Genomic DNA, 20,199 nt, shown 5'->3' with positions numbered 1-20,199 from the left:
GGTCCCATCTCCCGCTTTGGGGTCTCCGCCCTCAGCCTGTGCGCCCCGTGTGAAGGCTGGGAACGAAGGAGAAGGGATTCAGGCCTTTCGAGATACAAACAGACTGTCCAGTTCTGACACCAGTCCATCTGATAATTCGATTTCTCCTTTTTCATCTCTGGCAGTCCTTGTAGTAATTACAGTTATTACCAAGCAATAATAATACTTAATAATTGTATGTCTGTGGCAGAGGAGCTGAAAGAAGGGTGTACACAGAGGAAGGTCAAAGTGAAGCCAGCGGTGGCTGGTTTCACAAAACTGCCGTGGTAGTTTCTCTCGGGCCCTGAAGATGTCTGACAATTGAGTGGGTGATATTTTTAAATACTCGGCGTGTGGATGAAGGACGTCTTTCTACAACCAAGCTAGTTACAGGTTCTATGTTCTGCTCATGTGAGATATGCTATTATAGCGATTTGAAAGAAGTTTTCAGAATAATAACAGACACTTATGCCTTCAAGGTGCTTTCACAACCTACAACAATTATGGCCTTCACCTGGCAAGATAAAGCAGAAATAATACTCTGCCTGCTGAACAAGGGTGACCACAGGCTTTAATGATTGTGACTTTGCTGTATATTCCAAGGCAAGTTTGGGGGAGAGACTGAACTTAATAGCTTGGTTGCATGACTCCTATTGCTTGGAAGAGATTACTTTTTAAAAAATATTTGAAAACTAAAAGGCAATTACAGTATCATTAAATGAAAATTGCAAAATGGAGAAAAATAATCAGCTGTAATCCCTCCATCGTAACCCAACTATGATGGTTTTAATGTATCCCTTTCCTATCTGTTTTCATATGTATATGTTTTTATTATTTTAAACATGGTTCAAAACTATGATTGTATTGGATATGTGGCTGGTGTACTTGAAGCACTTGCCACATTCATATTGTGTGGCCACTTTTTGGACCACAGCTGATGGGAACAGTTTTGGGCACTTGATGGAAGCACAGCTTATATGCTGAGGTGGTCTGGTCTGAGAGCTCTGATGAATGGGACAGTAGGGAACTAAAGCAACTAGATCTCCTTTCTTGGGGAGTTCAAATGTGAGACACACAGAAAACTGGGGCCAAGCAGAAATCAGTCAGCAGAAGGCATTAGGTGACAGAAGCCACAAAGCCGTGAGTGTCATGGGTAAGCAGTGGTTTCAGTAGAGAAAACTCAACTGAGCTATAGAAACAAAGACCAAGAGGGTCTGATGCACCACATGGCAGGGCTCACAGAAGGGAGCCCAGCCACCTAGTGCTGAGAACCCACAGCATAAGGAGGTGACAGCCTGAATAACTCTCAGGTCCCAAAGTTTTATTCTCTGCACCACTTGACTTTGCTGCAGATGCTCTTGTATCCTGTCTCCCTACTTCCCCGTGTGTCCTTAGAATAAATCCCTTGCCAACAAAAGAGTCTCAGTTTGTTCCTTGCCACAAAGAAAAGCCCAATGTGGTTGATGTGAAATAATGCATGCTACTTAAAAAAGCTTAATATCATATCATTAACGTTGAAAATTTTGCTACACAGAATGGATAAGTATCATTTTAATAGCTGTATAGTATTCCGTCAAGCAGCTGTACCATTAATTATTTAATAATTCCTGTATTTCTAGACATGCTGAATACTTCAAAAGTTTCGCTACGTTAAGAAATATTTAAATGAAGATCTCTGTGCAGATGTCTTTTGGATTATTTAAATAAGACAGATTCTGACAAGCAAGTTTACTGAGTTAAAAAAAAGTGTATATATATACATATATATGTATATATATATTACCCTTATTTACAATTGCCAAGATATGGAAGCAACCTAAGAGTCCATCAACAGATGAATGGATTACGAAGATGTGGTGTGTGTATACAATGGAATATTACTCAGGCATAAAAAAGAATGAAATTTTTCCATTTGCAACAACGTGGATGGACTTGGAGGGTATTATGCTAAGTGAAATAGGTCAGACAGAGAAAGACAAATACCGTATGATAGCACTTATATATGGAATAATAAAAATTTTTTTAAAAAGTGACATAGCACTGGTCTTTGAGAAGTTTAAAGTCTGGTGGGGATATTAGATCAATGCATGGGTCACCAAAATACAAAGTGAAATGATGCATATATCCAGAGCCATATAAATACACTTCTTTGTCCTGACTGCAGGTTTCCCAGGGCAGAATTAAGGGATCTGTGGGGCCCCTCTTCCAAGGGTTACTCTCTGGTAGTAGAAAAAGGGGTTGTCTCTTGCATAGCACAGGGAACTCTACTCTGTACTCTGTAATGACCTATATGGGAATAGAATCTAAAAAAGAGTGGATATATGTATATGTATAACAGAATCACTTTGCTGTACACCTGAAACTAACACAACATTGTAAATCAACTATACTCCAATAAAAATTAATTAAAAAAAAAAGAAAAAGAGGTTGTCTCAAGCCTGCTCTAAGGTCAGCTGTGACAAGGTCAGCTGTGACAAGGTCAGCTTCTCCTCCTGCTGCCCCTAAGTGCCACTGCCTGCTGTTGTCTACTCTGAGTCCCCTGGCTTGGAAAGGCCTCTTCTTCAGTTCCTGGACTTATGAAAGGTCCATAACACAAGATTGTTGTGCACCTGTGCCAGCGAGGCTGTGAGCAGGGCAGGGCGGGGTGGAAGGGGCCGGGCCAGGGAAGGAGCAGTCCCCACGTGAGGACCTTTCTCAGGTCAGCCACCTCTGTGCTGACTGAGGGCCTGGCCCTCACGCCTCCCCCCTCTGTCCCACTGTGTGTGGCCTCTGGCCTTCCCGCCTGTCCCCTCTTGCTTCCTGTGGCTCCACAGAGAGACCACCACCGGCAGCCAGCCTGCTATCTGGCCCTTGTCAGCGCATCTGGGTGCAGTGGCTCTGTCCCTGAGCTGGGCTTTCCCCCAGCATGGTCGCCCCCCTCACCTGCTCCATTACCTCTGATATGCTGTGCAAACATATTTCTGGATAAAATGCTGGGACGAAAAAAGATTGTTGTGCACAATAGATTTAATCCTCAGTTTCTGAATCAATGAGGAAGATGATAACATGCAGATTGGAATCAAACTCAAGGTGAATATTCAACATTTGCAACCCCTGCAGCCATCAGGAATTTATACCTGCCCAGGTCGCTCATGCTTAGCCCTCCCCCTGCACCCAAGCTCTCTGCTTTACCCAAATCTTCCCTCTCATCTTCTTCCTTCTAGGATTTTAACAATCTCTTGGAGCTTTTATTCTATTGAACATCGATGTCTCTTTATGTACGTCCATCCACCCCACCCCCAAGTGCCCACAGGGGCCAGGCAGCCAGTGGCTGGGATAAATTTAATTGTTACCCGAGCTTGAAGTGGGACTGTGGGTGGCTGTCCATCTGTTGAGCACAGGCCCTGGCCGAGGGAGACACTCACCCTTCAGGCTATTGTTGCCAAACCAGGTGTGGACTCAGAATTTCCAGAAAGGCTAATTCTTCCAAGGAGAAAAGAGAAATGGGATTTTTAGATGAAGTCTCTCAATTTTTACTTGGTACTCAGCAAACAAACGAGGGGCACACTGGCACTGGGCATGCCCACAATACACCCCCTCTGAGTTGGGCGCAGAGAGATTTGCAGGTGGCCGTGTGTGCTACCTCTCGTCTAAAGAGCCTCAGGGCGAGGAACCTTCCCTTTCTTATACAATTCCCTTCCAGGCGTTTTCCTAAACAGCGAGCCATCCGCATGTGAAGTGAATGCTGATCCTCCACCAACAATATGGAAGCACTATTGCAATTCCTTCCCTTTAAAAAAATAGTCTTTTGGGGCTTCCCTGGTGGCGCAGTGGTTGAGAGTGCACCTGCCGATGCAGGGGGCACGGGTTCGTGCCCCGGTCCGGGAGGATCCCACGTATCCCTTAGTCTTTTTCTTTGCACTGCACGAGGAAATTGTACATCCTGGAGGTGGGTGGGCCCTCTGGGAGAAGGATGAGGGATGTAGCTGATTGTTTTGTTTTTTTTTAACATCTTTATTGGAGTGTAATGGTGTGTTAGTTTCTGCTGTATAACAAAGTGAATCAGCTATACTATACATATATCCCCATGTCCCCTCCCTCTTGTGTCTCCCTCCCACCCTCCCTATCCCATCCCTCTAGGTGGTCACAAAGCACCCGCTGATCTCCCTGTGCTATTTGGCTGCACTGGGTCTTCGTTGCTGCGCGCGAGCTTCCTCTAGTTGCGGCGAGCGGGGGCTACTCTTAATTGCGGTGCGCGGGCTTCTCATTGCCGTGGCTTCTCTTGTTGCGGACCATGGTCTCTAGGCATGCGGGCTTCAGTAGTTGTGGCTCATGGGCTCAGTAGTTGTAGCTTGCGGGCTCTAGAGCGCAGGCTCAGTAGTTGTGGTGCATGGGCTTAGTTGCTCCGCGGCATGTGGGATCTTCCCGGACCAGGGCTCGTGTCCCCTGCAGTGGCAGGCGGATTCTTAACCACTGCGCCACCAGGGAAGCCCTGGCAGGCAGATTCTTAACCACTGCACCACCAGGGAAGTCCACCTCATTTAAATTTAATTACCTCTTCAAAGACCCTGTCTCCAAATCCAGTCACCTTCTGAGGTACTGGGGGTTAGGACTTCAACACATGCACTTTTGGTGTGGGGACGATGATACATAATTCAGCCCATAACAATGACTGACTCTTGTTTCCACATGCAGAAAAGGAAGTAGATTTCTCTTTTGCGATTCCAGCAGACAAAGCAAAGACCACTGTGTAGGAATTATTAGGAAGGCCAATTCTGGCTCAATAGGAAAATCTTTGTAAGAAAGAAGAAAGAGCTTTGCCTTAGGAAGGGATGGTTTCAAAGATGGTCAAAAAGAGGGTGGATAGTCTCTTGTTGGGAAGGCTGTATCTGAGAAAAGGCAGACTGGATGAATCCTCAAGATGCATCTATCAGCCTGAGGTTCTTTGTTGCTGAGTGTACACAACTGCAAAAATATCTCTTGTGTTCCCCTTTAATGACAAAATACCAGACCTGGAGAGTCATCGTTTTGGGTTGGGGTACCATTTCTTCTGTACTTAATTTTTTTTAATTGAGGTATAATTGACGTATAACCTTATATTAGTTCCAGGTATACAGCATAATGATTCAATGTTTGTATATATTGCAAAACAATCACCACAATGTCAGGTTAACATCCGTCACCACACATAGTTACAAAATTGTTTTATCTTGTGATGAGAACTTTTCAGACCTACTCTCTTAGCAACTTTCAGATATGCAATATGGTATTATTAAATATAGTTGCCATGCTGTACATTGCATCCCCAGGACTTATTTTATAACTGGAAGTTTGTACCTTTTTTTTTTTTTTTTTTTTTTGCGGTACGCGGGCCTCTCACTGTTGTGGCCTCTCCCGTTGCAGAGCACAGGCTCCGGACACGCAGGCTCCGGATGCGCAGGCTCAGCGGCCATGGCTCACAGGCCCAGCCGCTCTGCAGCATGTGGGATCTTCCCGGACCGGGGCACGAACCCGTGTCCCCTGCATCGGCAGGCGGATTCTCAACCACTGCGCCACCAGGGAAGCCCGAGTTTGTACCTTTTGACTCTTTTCACCACTAACCCTGACCCTCCAGCCTCTGGCAGCCACCAATCTGTTCTCTGTGTCTACGAGCTTGGCTTTTTTTTTTAGATTCCACATATAAGTGAGATTGTATGGTTTTTGTCTTTCTCTGTCTGACTTATTTCACTTAGCGTAATGCCCTCCAGGTCCACCCATGTTACTGCAAATGGCAAGATTTCATTCTCTTTTATGATTGAATAATATTGAAGTACACACACACACACACACACACACACACACACACACACACTTCTTTTTAAAATAAATTTATTATTTTATTATTATTATTTTTAAATCAACAAGTATTTATAGCCTCTTACAATTTCTATGTGGGTTAACTGGACCCAACAGTGCAATTCTATACCATGTGTCAGGGCTGCAGTCTTCTGAAGACTCAACCCGGCTGGAATAGCCACGATGGCTGGCTCTTGGGGAGGGCAGTTGGTGCTGCTTGTCGTCTGGGAACTCAGCTGGGGCTGTTGATTGAAGGCCTTGATTGTTCTCCACACAGCTTCTCCATGTGGCTTGGCTTCCAAGAAGGAATACTCTAAGCGTGCTTCTACATGATAGAAGTCATCTTTCTTCTCTTGCAGTACTAGCAAGCAATTCAAAGTTCAAACCTCAGAGGATAAGGGCTGGAAAAGTAATTTCCTCTCCTATCTGCTTGAAGTTAATCTCCTGGTGGTCTCATTTCCTATATGAACCACCACTTGTAATCTTGGTGACTGAAATAGTAACCTACCACTTTCAGGGGACACACTCAGAGACCTCACCTAGACAAGCAATTCAGAGTTGAGCTGACAATGCCAATAGTCATTCTAGGGATATGCACTTATATATATAGATTGCAAAGGGGTGGGGTAGGGTGGTGGTACGTTTCATTGGAGCCTCATGACAATCACTATCTTACTGTTGTAAGAGAACACTGCAAATGGGCTACATACTTACACACTACTAAGAACGAAATAGACATGGGAAAATAAGAAAAAACAAATCAACCAATCTAGTATATGTCCATGTCAACTACGCTAAATACTTCATTAATATTTTATGTCTTTTTAAAAATTTTATTTTATTTTTTTACAGCAGGCTCTTATTCGTTATCTATTTTATCCATATTAGTGTATACATGTCAATCCCAATCTCCCAATTCATCACAACACCACCACCACCACCACCCACCGCCGCTTTCCCCCCTTGGTGTCCATACGTTTGTTCTCTACATCTGTGTCTCTATTTCTGCCCTGCAAACCGGTTCATCTGTACCATTTTTCTATTTATTTATTTATTTAGGCCGCATTGGGTCTTCATTGCTGCGCACAGGCTTTCTTTAGTTGCAGTGAGCGAGGGCTACTCTTCATTGCGGTGTGCGGGCTTCTCATTGCGGTGGCTTCTCTTGTTGCGGAGCATGGGCTCTATGTGCGTGGCTTCAGTAGTTGTGGCACGTGGGCTCAGTAGTTGTGGCTCACGGGCTTAGTTCCTCCGTGGCATGGGAGATCTTCCTGGACCAGGGCTCTATCCCGTGTCCCCTGCATTGGCAGGCGGATTCCTAAACACTGTGCCACCAGGGAAGTCCGATACCACATTTTCTTTATCCACTTACCCATTGATGGACACTTAGGTTGTTTCTATATCTTGGCTATTGTAAATAATGCTGCAATAGACATGGGGTGCATATATTTTTGAGCTAGTCTTAAGTTTTAAATGCAGAAATGAGAAGGAACAGTGGCTGGACTGCAGTGAGGTGACCCAGAAGGAGGAGGAAGTGAAGTCCTGCTTGGTTCTGCCCAGCTGGGACCACTGGTGGTCCTTTCATAGGCGAGCTGCCCCCTTGTTTGCAGGCCCATTCATATCAGGGGAAGATGTGAGGAGACCCAGCTGACCCTTAGGTCTCAGCACAAGGTCACTCTGGTTGCTCTTGGGCACCAGTTCTATGACCTGAATTTCTGTTTTGTTCCAAAGACCAGGTCTCCTTGAATCTGAGTTCCCATGTCTGGAATCCTGACTTGTCCCTGTGCCTGAAGTCCTGGTTTAGGATTTATCTAGAACTCTGGTGCATTTAGGGCTGGCACAGGGCTTTGCATGCCCCTCTATGAAATTCTAGGACTCAACTTTAGGACATGTTCCTAGGACTTCTCTGATCGTCAGAGTTTCAATCACAGGCAAGCTGGGAGTCACCTCTCACGATGCCTCCCCCAAATTGCCTTCGGTATAATGCCAAACCTATAGGTGATAGAACACAGGGCGTGTCTGAGTCGGGATAGAACCCAGAGAGCAGCTGAACTAACCCAGAGCTTCCTCTAAACATCTGTGTAGTTTATAAAGGAAAAGGACTGTCACTGCTGCAAGGAGCCGGCAGGGTAGAAGCAAGGTGTGGATGTGCAAACACACCCAGGCAGCACGGGGTGGCTGGCCATGGGGTGAACTGTCATTCATGGCCACCTGACCCTTAAAGTTGCTGGTTTCAGGAGTCACATTTTAACAATCGATGACAGGCTCTGAATGTTGAGAGAGAAGAAAGAGACAGGAGGGGGCTATTTAGAATTTTTGGAGGAAAGGAAGTGAGATCTTCACATTAGGAAGGATGCTTGAAAGCGTATAAGGAGCAATTTATCAGGAAGGTAGTGAAGATCTTAACGTAGGTCGGTTAAAAGAAAAATGGCGGCCGAGCTCAGATGCATTGAAGGCAAAGACAAAAAACAACAACAACAACTCACAAACAACCAGTGTTAGAGGGACTCCCCTGGTGGTCCAGTGGTTAAGACTGCACACTCTCGACGCAGAGGGCCTGGGTTCGATCCCTGATCAGGGAACTAGATCCCACAGGCCGCAACTAAGACCCGGCACAGCCAAATAAATAAATAAATACACAAATAAATAAATATTAAAAAAATATATATAACAACCCAGTATTGGTAGTTTAGGCAGGGGATGAATAGAGATCCAGCAGGGAGGAGAAGCTAACTCTTAAATGTGAGTCTGCATGAATGTTTGTCTATATGCACGTAGGCAAATGGACCTTGCAAGCTCTAAGACATGGTAGCACATTAGATGTCACAGGAAAGTGGTCCCTGAAGGATGGATTGGTGAGAAAAGAGGGGAGACAGGATTTGACAGCGACGGGAAAGACCAGGAAGTGAGGCCGGCCAGGTGCTGAGTCAGGTGCTGGAGCTGGGCTAAGTGGGGACGGGAGCAGAGCTGAGAAGTTCCAGCTGACCTCACAGGTCAAAGCAATTTGGATGGAGCAGGGCAGCTGGACTTGAGGGACAGAGATGGAACTCAGGTAACAGCTTCAGGTAGACACGCACAGGTTCGAATGCACGGGGACAAGCCCAAGAGGAGACAGGGAGAAATGAACTTGGAGGAAAGCTTCGGTGGTCCTACAGCACGTTCCCCCGCCGCCATGATTCCGCTGGTGGTAGAAGAGTGTGTATGTTCTGTGTCGTCTCACCTGGCTGGTCCACATAAGGCTCTGTCTGGTGCCCAGGGAATGCCCCATTGGCGGTACCCATGGACAGACCCCGTGGTCCAGGCACAGCGCCCTGCAGCTCACACCGCCTCTGCTTTCTGCTAGGTCCCTGAGATGCAAGGCTCTCTCCCAGGAGCCACTGGAAGGACGTAACATATCGGAACAAGGTCTCCGCACACCTTACTTTACAGCCAAGTGGGAGGCAGGGGACGGAGTAGAAAAAGCTCATAACCTGCCGTCACTGGGCCTCTGCCTCTTGTTGGGTGTGTGGTTTCATGCCAGTGACTTGACTCTCTAAGTGTCAGCTCCTCATTGGTAAAACAGGGATGACTTTGGCCGCAGCTACCCACCTCCTTGCTGTCTTGAGGGTCACGTGAAACGGTGGAAATGACAATGCTTTGTCAACCGTACCTCGTGTGTGAAACATCACCATTCCTTGAGTGCTGAAAATGGCATTTCTCCCCACTTTGAAAGGTCCTAGATGATTTATTTGGTGTGGGTATGAATTAAAGGGGAAAATAATTAGCACTGTTTTGAGAATTTTTTCCAAATCCGCCAGATGCACTCTCAAAGAAGAGACGAGAGCGTCTCCAAAAGACTGTTGTCAGGGGCCTGCCTTCCCCAAGGCCCTGGAACACAGACGGGGCCTGACCTGCGAAGGTCCCCCGCCCGCTTCCCCGCTCAGCCAGAGAACAGCCAGACGGCACTGCCACCTCCCTCCCTGTGCAAACAGTTCTCACCCAGCCGAGTAAACAGGCCTCCTGGGTAGCAGCGCCTCTGTGCTGCTTCTGTGTGATGAACCCCAGGAAATGAGGAGCCTTGGGCTCTGGACTTGGGTTCTGTTTTCAATCCGGGCCCCCGGGCAACGGGGTCATCTGTCTTGGCTCTCCTTCTCTCTTTCTGTAAACAGGGCTGGGGGCCCCTGTGGTTTGAGTACAGCCAGGCCCCTGCTCTCACTCCTCCCTGTGTAAACACATTACAAAGAATCTTTGTAACTGTCCAGAGGAAGGGAGGTTGAATCAGGAAGCGGGTGGTGGTAGAGATGGGGGTGGCTGCAGGGAGGGGGGAGAGGGGAGGTGGCGAAGAGGTGATGCCCATCAATACTCCCTGTGCCGTGTGATGCAGAGAGGTCTGCTTTGCCCAGTGTCTGGCCATGGGAGGAGTGGGTCTGTCTCCTGCAGCAGAAACCAAGAGGGCTGTGAGAAAAGGGGGGCAACAGACCTGATATCCTTCATCCCTGACAACTTCCCTACTGTAGAATTTCAGGTGTGGTAAGAAAAAGAACTAAAACCTCCTCTTCCAGCAGTGCAGTGTAGAAGAAAGAATATCAGCTGGAGAGTCGAGAAAACAAACTCTATTCCTGCCTCCACCCTTAATGAGCTGTGTGCCTTTTGGATGGTGCCTTAACCTCTCTGAGTTTCCTTGTCCAGATAAATTAAAACTATACTCTCTGCCATTTGTTGAGCCCCTTTGATGTGATGGGGACTTTAGGGGGTATGTTATTTTATTAATCCACACAACTACCCAGTGAGGTAGGGAATGATTATCCCCATTTTAGAGATAAAGAAATTGAGGCTTAGCAGGTAGACCTGATTTGCCCCCAAAATGCACATTAAGAATCAGAAGATTGGGACTGACATAAACACACTGCTATATATAAAATAGATAACTAATAAGGACCTACTGTAGAGCACAGGGAACCCTACTCAATACTCTGTAATGACCTACATGGGAAAAGAATCTAAAAAAGAGTGGATTTATGTGTATGTATAACTGATTCACTTTGCTGCACACCTGAAACTAACACAGCCTTGTAAATCAACTACACTCCAATAAAAATTAACTGAAAAATAAAAAGAAGTGGCAGAAGCAGCTCTTCTCTCTGCCAAACCCCCATTTTGCCCCCACAACTGAGGATTTCTTTCCTTGACAACTTGGAAGCTGAGCTAAGAAGGTCCTGGCCTACGGAAAACAATCTTTCTTGCCGGAGACAGAGGTTCTGACTCATAAGCTCAAGGCCTGGGAGTCAGGGCTCTGTCTCAGGGGCCCCACCCTCCCCAGACATCTCCTCTCACTGCATTCCTGTATCACCTTGGGTAAAATCCAGGGAAAGAGAACAATCAGCGACTTGTTCCACCCGGGGTAGAACTTGGCAGGAACTCTCGGAATCGCTGTCACCACCTTTTCCACTCCAAGGCAGTTCATAAATGTCTACATTTCCATGGTACGTCTTGGAGGCTGCACGAGGGAGGGAGAACCAGTAACCCTCATACCTACAGGTAAAAATCAGTGCTGGGAGCATTGCTAAGGGGAGGAGTAAGAGAGGTTCAGAGGCCTTTGACAATAAACCCTCGACCACGATGTTCTAGGACTGGGATGGGCAAACTTCCACCACTGAGCCAACTGCAGCTTGATACATTTTTTGTAGAGCTAGCGACCTAAGAATTTTATGTTTTTATTTTTATTTTTTTAAATTTTATTGGAGTATAGTTGATTTGCAATGTTGTATTAGTTTCAGGTGTACAGCAAAGTGATTCAGTTATACATATGCATACAGTCATTCTTTTTCAGATTCTTTTCCCATATACGTTATTACAGAACATTGAGTAGGGTTCCCTGTGCTGTACAGTAGGTCCTTGTTGGTTATCTATTTTATATATAGAATTTTATGTTTTTAAATGCTTGGGAAAAAAATCAAAAGAATCATTGTTCATGACATGTGAAAATTATATTAAATTCAAATTTCAGCCCATAAATAAAGCGACTTTGGAAGGTAGCCACTCTTCTTCGTTTACACAGTTGCCTTTGCGCTAGGATGGCAGAGTTGAAGAGTTGTAACATCGACCACGTGGCCTGCAAAGCCTAAAGTATTTGCTGTCTGGCCCTTTACAGAAGAAGTTTGCCATCTCCTGTCCTAGGAAAAACTATGTGCCTGGGACAGGGGCTTGGGAGGAGGGTCTCATTCAGGAGGTAGATATTTATTTAACCCCTTGTTTTTGGTACAGCACCCACACCTCAGCTGCGCCTGGTGGCCTCGATCCAGCTGGGTCTAGTTGGTAGCCTGAGAGGTGCAGGCTCCCAGACCCACAGTGGATGAGTGGCCTTGTCCTTCACCCCCTGCCCTTCAAGGGTCAGGTCCTTTCCTCCCAGGGCATCGGTGGACAAGCCCTGCCCACAGCCAGGACCTTCCAGAGTCCCACGATGACATGTGAGTGGACGGCCAAGACATGTGAGCAAAGCCCCCATCTTTACATCTGGTGAGGTGGAGAATTTCAGGGCTGATCAAGGAAGAGATGGGACCATGATGTGTCAGGATCACAGAACAGGCCTACTGGGTCGGGACTGCATGAAAAGGACCTTACAGACAGCTGCAGGAGACCTTACAGGGGCAGCTGTGGCACCCAGAGCGGGAACAGGGCAAGGGAACTCCCAGGAGAGAGTGGAATCACAGAGGGGACTTTTGTGTCTCCGTGGCATCACTCAGCAGTGCGGTGGGGAGTTTCCAGGTCAGAGACCCCTGAAGGGCAAGAGCAGATTTGGGGTCTTTCATGGCCCCAGTGTTTGTCTTTTCTAAGGTAAGCTGATGCTGGGTGCAGTTTTGCAAAGCGGGCAGGCTCAGGTGGCTAAAAATACCCTTCTTTGGGCTATATTTAAAGCAATCGGATGTGTGAGGATTTGAATTTAGCACTGGTGGGCTTGGAGCCTGCTGTGAAGAAGTAAAAAACACTGAGGTCATCTCTAGCCCATGAAATAACAGCAGCCACAACAAGAGAAAGACCAGGAAACCATGGCAATGGAGGGAGCAGGAGAAAATCGTGAACAAGAACCTCTGCTGTTAACGTCCTCAGAGATATGAGAGGAAATTGCAGGGTGCTCTATAAAAGGAACACTCAGAAAACAAAAGGAGTATCTTTGAAATGGAAATTATTGGAGCAAAAATGGAAACTTCAACAGAAGAGAAGGTTAAGGAAATAGGACAGCAAATAGAACAAAAAAGACAAAGAAATTTTAAAAAATGAGTGGAAAATGAAAATGAGAGAAGCAACCCAGGAGGTCCCACATCTGACTTTTAGGAATTTTGGAAGGAGAGAACAGAGAAAATGAAGTGGGGGAAATTATAAGTAAAAGAATTGAAGATAATTTCTCAGAAATAGAGAACATGCACAGCCCACTGAATACTCAGCAAAATGAATGGGAAAGAAACAAACCATAGATGTGAAATTTTTGAGCCTAAAGATTTCCAGAAATCAAAACGAGTTCTCATATAAAGGACGAAGAATCAGAATGTTCCTGGGTGGCTCAATCGCAATATTAGAAGTTAGGAGACAAAATTCCATGGGAAAATAATATCCAAACTAGAATTTTATGCCCAAACTAAAAAAAAGAGGTTTTTTAAAGGAGAGCAAAAAGACATTTTCAGATATGCAAGGTCTCAAAATATGAACTCCAACAGGCACTCTATCTCAGGATGCTTCTAGAAGGGTACGCTTCACCAAAAGGAGGAATAATCAGGAGAGAAAGGGGATCCGGAAGCAGGAAATCCAACATATGGGGGGTGGGGATGGTCCCAAGGTGACACCAACGCGGGACTGAGAAGCAGCCGGGCATTTCTGGGGCAGGAAGCGAGAGCTCCAGAATTTTTCTATAGAGTAAAACACATGCCTGTATTCAGGTGATAAATTGAACAGTTCTCAAAACCGAAAGAAAACATTTTAGCCCCAGTGGAAAAGGACTCCTTTGTATTTCTTAAACAAAGAAAAACTTCTTTTTGCTGTTGTTGTTTAGCAGTTTTCAAAAAAAACCAATCAAGTCCTTCTGTTTTTCCATGTCGGTTGTCATTTGTGCATCTATATGATAATATGAAGAAGACAAAATTTGGGGTAAAGAATATTCCAGCATCTCTGGCTATCTCCAGAACACAAGACCATACTACCCTCTTGTCTTAAACACTTCAGTTTTCCTTTTGAATATTGCGCAGCCAAACTCTCCCTAATGCATAGAGCCCATGGGTTTTCCAGATGGCTTTTGGCCTGTTCTAAAGTGTGAGCACAGTAAGAGCCTATATCTGGAGGGTTTTAGTGAAAAGAGCCTGAGCTTTGAACCTGAACAGACTAGCCTCTGCCACTCTGCAGCTGATGCATTTTGGCAACTGTTCTAACTTTTAAAAATGATCCTGTGCTTGCTTCGGCAGCACATATACTTAAATTGGAACGATACAGAGAAGATTAGCATGGCCCCTGAGCAAGGATGACACGCAAATTCGTGAAGTGTTCCATAGTTTTTGTGTAACATGGAATAAAGTAAATGAATGATTATATTGATTTCTTTGAGAACTGAGATTTTCAGCATGAGACAAAGAAAACATATATATAAGATCGATGCAGTTAAACAAAAACTCTATAGTCTTCAAGAAAAAAAAAAAGATCCTATCACGGCTACAAAGCATCTAGTACCATGGGTGGTTCCTAGAGACGCTTAATGCCTTGTGGCTGTGACATGTGTTAATGTTCTGTAGTTTCCACAGTGCTTTCATCTGTCGTTTCTCATCGACTCTTCATTGAGGTGGGAGGCGAGGTGGGAGGGCGAGTTTGAAGTCTCCACTTAAAAACAGACAAAACCAAGGCTCAGCACAGTCTAGTCCTCTGGGATGGACCCTTTGGTGGCGTAGCGTTTCTCGTCACTGGGCAACGCTCTACCACAGATAGAGCCATTGAGAAGGGGACTTCCTTGAAAGAGATTCATCCCTGCTGTGGTTTTACTTCCCATCCTACCCTCCCAGCAGCAGGACCATGTGGTTGAGAACAGACTGTGATTACAGACCTGCTCCCAGAAAGAGGGTGTTTTGACATTCCAAGTGGGACCAGGAGGGATAAGTGATGACAGGACAGAGTGGATCCAGGAAATAATGTTTTCCTATCCATTGCCTAAAGGAAATTAGAAAACAAGTGTGTACGAATCACTTCACTCCTGTAAATAAGTTTACTACATAGATGGGATAAGAAATATCACGGCAGTCTGCAGAAATAACAAGGACAAAGCCCCAAGCAAAGGATAGAGCTTTTATTCTTAGGCAGGCTTAGAGTTCCTCTTTGAACATAACTAAGTAAACATTTGTCTTAAACCATGTCTTTAAAATGGTGAATGGGAAGGATTGTGCCAAGAATGCCATTTTAAACAAATTCAGACTTCTCGAGTCATTTAGAAATAACTTAAAAAGCTTCAGACTATTATAATAACTGCCATGAGAGTAGGATTCATATTTAATTGTCTGCGCAAATTATCTGTGTATATGAGACTTCTGTTTACTTTTTCTTTTAAAAGAAATGTACAGGACTTCCCTGGTGGCGCAGTGGTTAAGAATCCGCCTGCCAAAGCAGGGGACACAGGTGCGAGCCCTGGTCCGGGAAGATCCCACATGTCGCGGAGCACCTAAGCCCGTGAGCCACAACTACTGAGCCTGCGCTCTAGAGCCCGCGAGCCACAACTACTGAGCCCGTGCGCCACAACGACTGAAGCCCGCATGCCTAGAGCCCGTGCTCCGCAACAAGAGAAGCCACCGCAATGAGAAGCCCGCACACCACAACGAAGAGGAGTCCCCGCTCGCCGCAACTAGAGAAAGCCTGCATGCAGCAACGAAGACCCAACGCAGCCATAAATAAATAAATAAGCAAATAAATAAATAAAAATAATAAAAAGAAATGTGCAGTGGAGCTAAGAAAGTTACATTAGACCGTTTTGTGTAGGGCAAAGAACCCTGAGGGCGTCATTGTGTAAAGGATATTCATAATGTTGACCAAGTCAGAGAAAAATGAGTTAAATCATACACACACAGGCAGGTGTCATAAATTTTAGAAAGATTTCCATGCAGAACGATTAAAAGCGTTATTTCTGAAAATATTAGCAAAAGGTCAATAAATGTGGATTGAATGCAGAAAAATTATTTACAACAATAAATAAATATCCGAAGACTAAAACACTAACATGTAAATGGTTATCTCTAACACATAACAATATATTCCAATAGTCCCGTTATAGACTGGCTTTTGGGAATTTGGAGCTTATTTTCCCAAATAAGTAGTGCTGTAGACATCAGTTATGCTCTCACAAAAGTTTAGGTAAAACAGCATGTAGATAAAACCCTGTGCACCTGCAGTGAAAATCAGTAGAAATCCTGGCACAGAAGTACAAAAGGAAAACAATAAAATTGGGTTAGAAATGCTATATTGGTTTGCATGCTAGTTTTCGAGGATTAGAGAACTACTGAAAAAAGAGATTACTTCTGGGGGGATTCTGAGTGAGGTATCTGGGCTTTCAAATAACTGAAGTGCTGGTGGCACCCATGTGATTTCACTTTAATACTTATGGCCTTCTCTTTTCTTGATACACTTATATCTCTGGATTATTGTGAGTCAAATCAGCAGTGATTATTGTCATTTTTAAGTTCACAAATGGTATGAAGAGGGTGAGGGGATAAAGGACAGTGTTGCTTTTTTTTTTTTTTTAACTGAGGTATAATTGATTTACAATGTTGTGTTAAGGACAGTGTGTCTTTTAAGGTAAAAGGCAAATGATGAAAGATAGGGGCCTGTTGCAGGGACGTAAAGAGGGAGCTTGTGCAGCCTTGTGAAAGGGTGTGAGATGGCATAACTTAATGGTAAGCAGTGAGGGGCAGGAAAAGGGAGTGAGTCATGGTTGCCCTGAGATGCCTCATCACACGTGTCCTTCCGCCTTAACTCCTGGGTTCTGGTCAGCGTCTTCAGGGGTGGTGGATTCTAGGGGTGGGGTGGCGTGGGGGAGGGTGGAGCAAGAAGGAGGTAGGGTGCATCCGGCCACTGTACATACAGAACATCTGTAAACGGAACCCTCGTAACTTGAGGACTACCTGTATCGTGTATATTTCAATCTCATCCACGCCACCCCATTTTTCCCCCCACATGCTTTCCCAATTTCTGATAATTGTGAATCTCTGCAATAGAACCATAATTATTATCCATCACATCCCCTCCTGAGAAATTAAGAAAAATGTAGCTTGAGGCATTACAAAAGGACCAGAAGAAAACAGTGACCAGATAGTCTGTTTACCTAGACTGCGTGTTTCTGGAATGTGAATAAGCTCATGCACACTCGGTAAACAGAGGGACCGTATCAGTATAAAGTGAAGCCCTATTGTTTCATATACAAGTTTTCTCCGTTTACTGTTTTGAGCTGCTAAAGCACCGGCGCCTGCAAGCAAAGCACACCAATGAAGCTGAACTCAGCAAGGTGCGAGGCAATCCAGAACAGTACTCGCCCCTCTTTCCCCGTAAGCTCCGCTGGCCACATGCTCTATTTTGGAAAGGCTTACGCACACTTGTCCCTAATCTTTGTGTATTAGCCCATGTCTCCCTAACTCTATAGCCTCAAACTTTCCTCACAGCCCTTCCATCAAGCTACCTTCCCCTTTTATTTAAAAAAATTCCCCCGGTTTTACTGAGATATAATTGACATATAGTGTTGTATTAGTTTCAGGTGTACAACATGATTGATAATATGTATATATTGTGAAATGACCACCACAATTACTTAACACCATCACCTCACATAGTTAACAATTTTTTTTTCTTGTGATGCAGGCTTTTAAGATCCACTCTCTTAACAACTTTCAAACATATAACACAGTATTAACTATAGTCATCATGCTGTACGTTACATTCCCAGAATGTCTTATAACTGAAAGTTTGTACCTTTGGACCACTTTCACTATTTTTAGAAGAAATCTCTAGAGCAGGGATTTGTGGCCACACATTCACTAATCCCCACTACCCAGTGCAGAATAAACATTTACCAGAATGGTATTGAAATATTTACTGCTCTCTCTGCAGTTCTCCCCACCCTTCCACCTTTAGGCTTTTGCACCAGCTCTATCCGGAATATCTTTGGCTGGTAGGGCAGTGCCACAGATCCAATTCTTATTCTCCTTCGAATACCACCCCCGCCCCAACCCCCCTTTGCAAAATCTTCAGGATTTGATCGCAGCCGCTGCACCTCTTTATCGGTATCTCTCCATTATCTCTCCATCTCTCGGTCGTATCTCACATTATATCGACAACACACGTCAGTTCCCTTGCTAGAGCGCCCAGCTCGGGAAATGCAAAAATCTAGTCTGATGTTTATTCCCCCTACACCCAGGCCAGCGCTCAGCTGATTAAGTGCATGTGGAAGAATAAAGAACATGCAAAGCCGAGGGATCCAGCGTGTGTTCTACGGTTCAACAACCTGGATTTCCCACAGGGTCGTTTCAAAAGGAGTTTCTGTGGACTTGGGAGGGGGCGGGGGCGGCCTGAACTCCGCTGCCAGGCTGCCTCCAAGGAGGCCAGAACGAGGGGTCAAACCTCGGACCTACTCCCGCTCCCGCCCCAAGTCTCCGTATGTCCACCCGGGCTGGCTGGGAGCACAAAAGGAGGGCAACACCAAAAATGCGAGGGTAGGGAGACGTGGTGCCTGCAACTGGCCGCCAGGCCTTCTTGGGCCCCACAGGCCGAGACTGGCATCGCGTAACCCGGTAACCCACGCCTTCATCCTGGGGGCCTCAGAGCCACGCCTCACCGTGCAGCCCCGCAGACAGGAGCTCAGAGAACTGACCCCCTGGGCCGCGGTCGACTGCGGCACACAAAGGCCGGAAGTAAGTCGGCGTCAGCCTGGCGAGGCGTCCTCTCTAGGACCCAGGAGGCCCCACACCTCAGTGGTTCGCCAGAATCGCAGGTGGCGGGAGAGGACCAGGGCCAGACCCGGCAAGACCTCGTCTCCCAGGGCGTGTGCCCCACTCCAGGGGCAGCAAAGTGAATCGAAAGAAACAACTTGGAAATCAAATCCAGAACTTTTATGTGCAAGAGAAACTCCCCTTAAATGTATTCAGGCCTGTTTCAGCTAAGAGTTTGGAGCACAGTGGGTTATCATCCTAGCTCCCCGCAGAGGAGGAGGAAACAACATGGAGAAAGTTCTCCGTGGCTCAGGGCTCAGGGCCTCTCACTGACAGAGTGTCTCAGAACCCGGACCTGTGCCACCACAGTCAGTGCACTTTCTGCTGCCCGGGGCTGCCTCTCATCAGAAAGACTCAGTAGGGACAGGAGAGTGTCTTCAGTAAATGGTGCTGGGAAACTGGATTACCACCTGCAGAAGAATGAAACTGGACCCCTGTCTTCTACCACTCACAAAAACTAACTTGAAATGGATTAAAGACTTAAATATAAGACCTGAAACCATGAAACTAATGAAGAAAACACAAGGAAAAAGCTCCATGACTTTGGTCTTGGCAACAATTTTTTGAAGATGACAACAAAAGCACAAGCAACAAAAGCAAAGATAAATAAGTAGGATTGCATCAAAATAAAGAACTGCTCAGGGGAAAAAAATCTGCAAAATGAAAAGGCAGCCTATGGAAAGGGAGAAAATATTTGCAAACCATCTATCTAATAAAGAGCTACTATCCAAAATGTATAAGAAACTTATACAACTTAACATCAAAAACCTAATAATCTGTTTATTGTATAATGAACAGAGGACCTGAATAGACGTTTTTCCAAGGAAGACATACCAATTGCCAACAGGTACTTGAAGAGATGCTCAGTATCACCAATCATCCAGAAAGTGCAAATCAAAACGACAATGAGGAGTTTCCCTGGTGGCGCAGTGGTTAAGAGTTCGCCTGCCAATGCAGGGGATATGGGTTTGAGCCCTGGTCCGGGAAGATCCCACATGCTGCAGAGCAGCTAAGCCCGTGAGCCACAAATACTGAGCCTGCACTCTAGAGTTCGCGAGCCACAATTACTGAGCCCGTGTGCCACAACTACTGAAGCCCGCAAGCCTAGAGCCCGTGCTCCGCAACAAGAGAAGCCACTGCAGTGAGAAGCCTGCGCACAACGAAGAGCAGCCCCCACTCGCCGCAACTAGAGAAAACCCGCGCGCAGCAATGAAGACCCAATGCAGCCAAAAAAAAAAGACAATGAGATATCACCTCACATTTGTTATAATGGCTGTTATCAAAAAGACAAGAGATAACAAAAGCTGGTGAGGATGTAGAGAAAAGGGAACCTGGTGCATTATTGGTGGGAATATAAATTGGTACGACTATGGAGAACAGTATGGAGGTTTTT

This window comes from Grampus griseus, assembly GCF_964374135.1.
Source record: "Grampus griseus genome assembly, chromosome: 14".
NCBI classification, from domain to species: domain Eukaryota; kingdom Metazoa; phylum Chordata; class Mammalia; order Artiodactyla; family Delphinidae; genus Grampus; species Grampus griseus.
Note: the sequence above shows the minus strand (reverse complement) of the source record.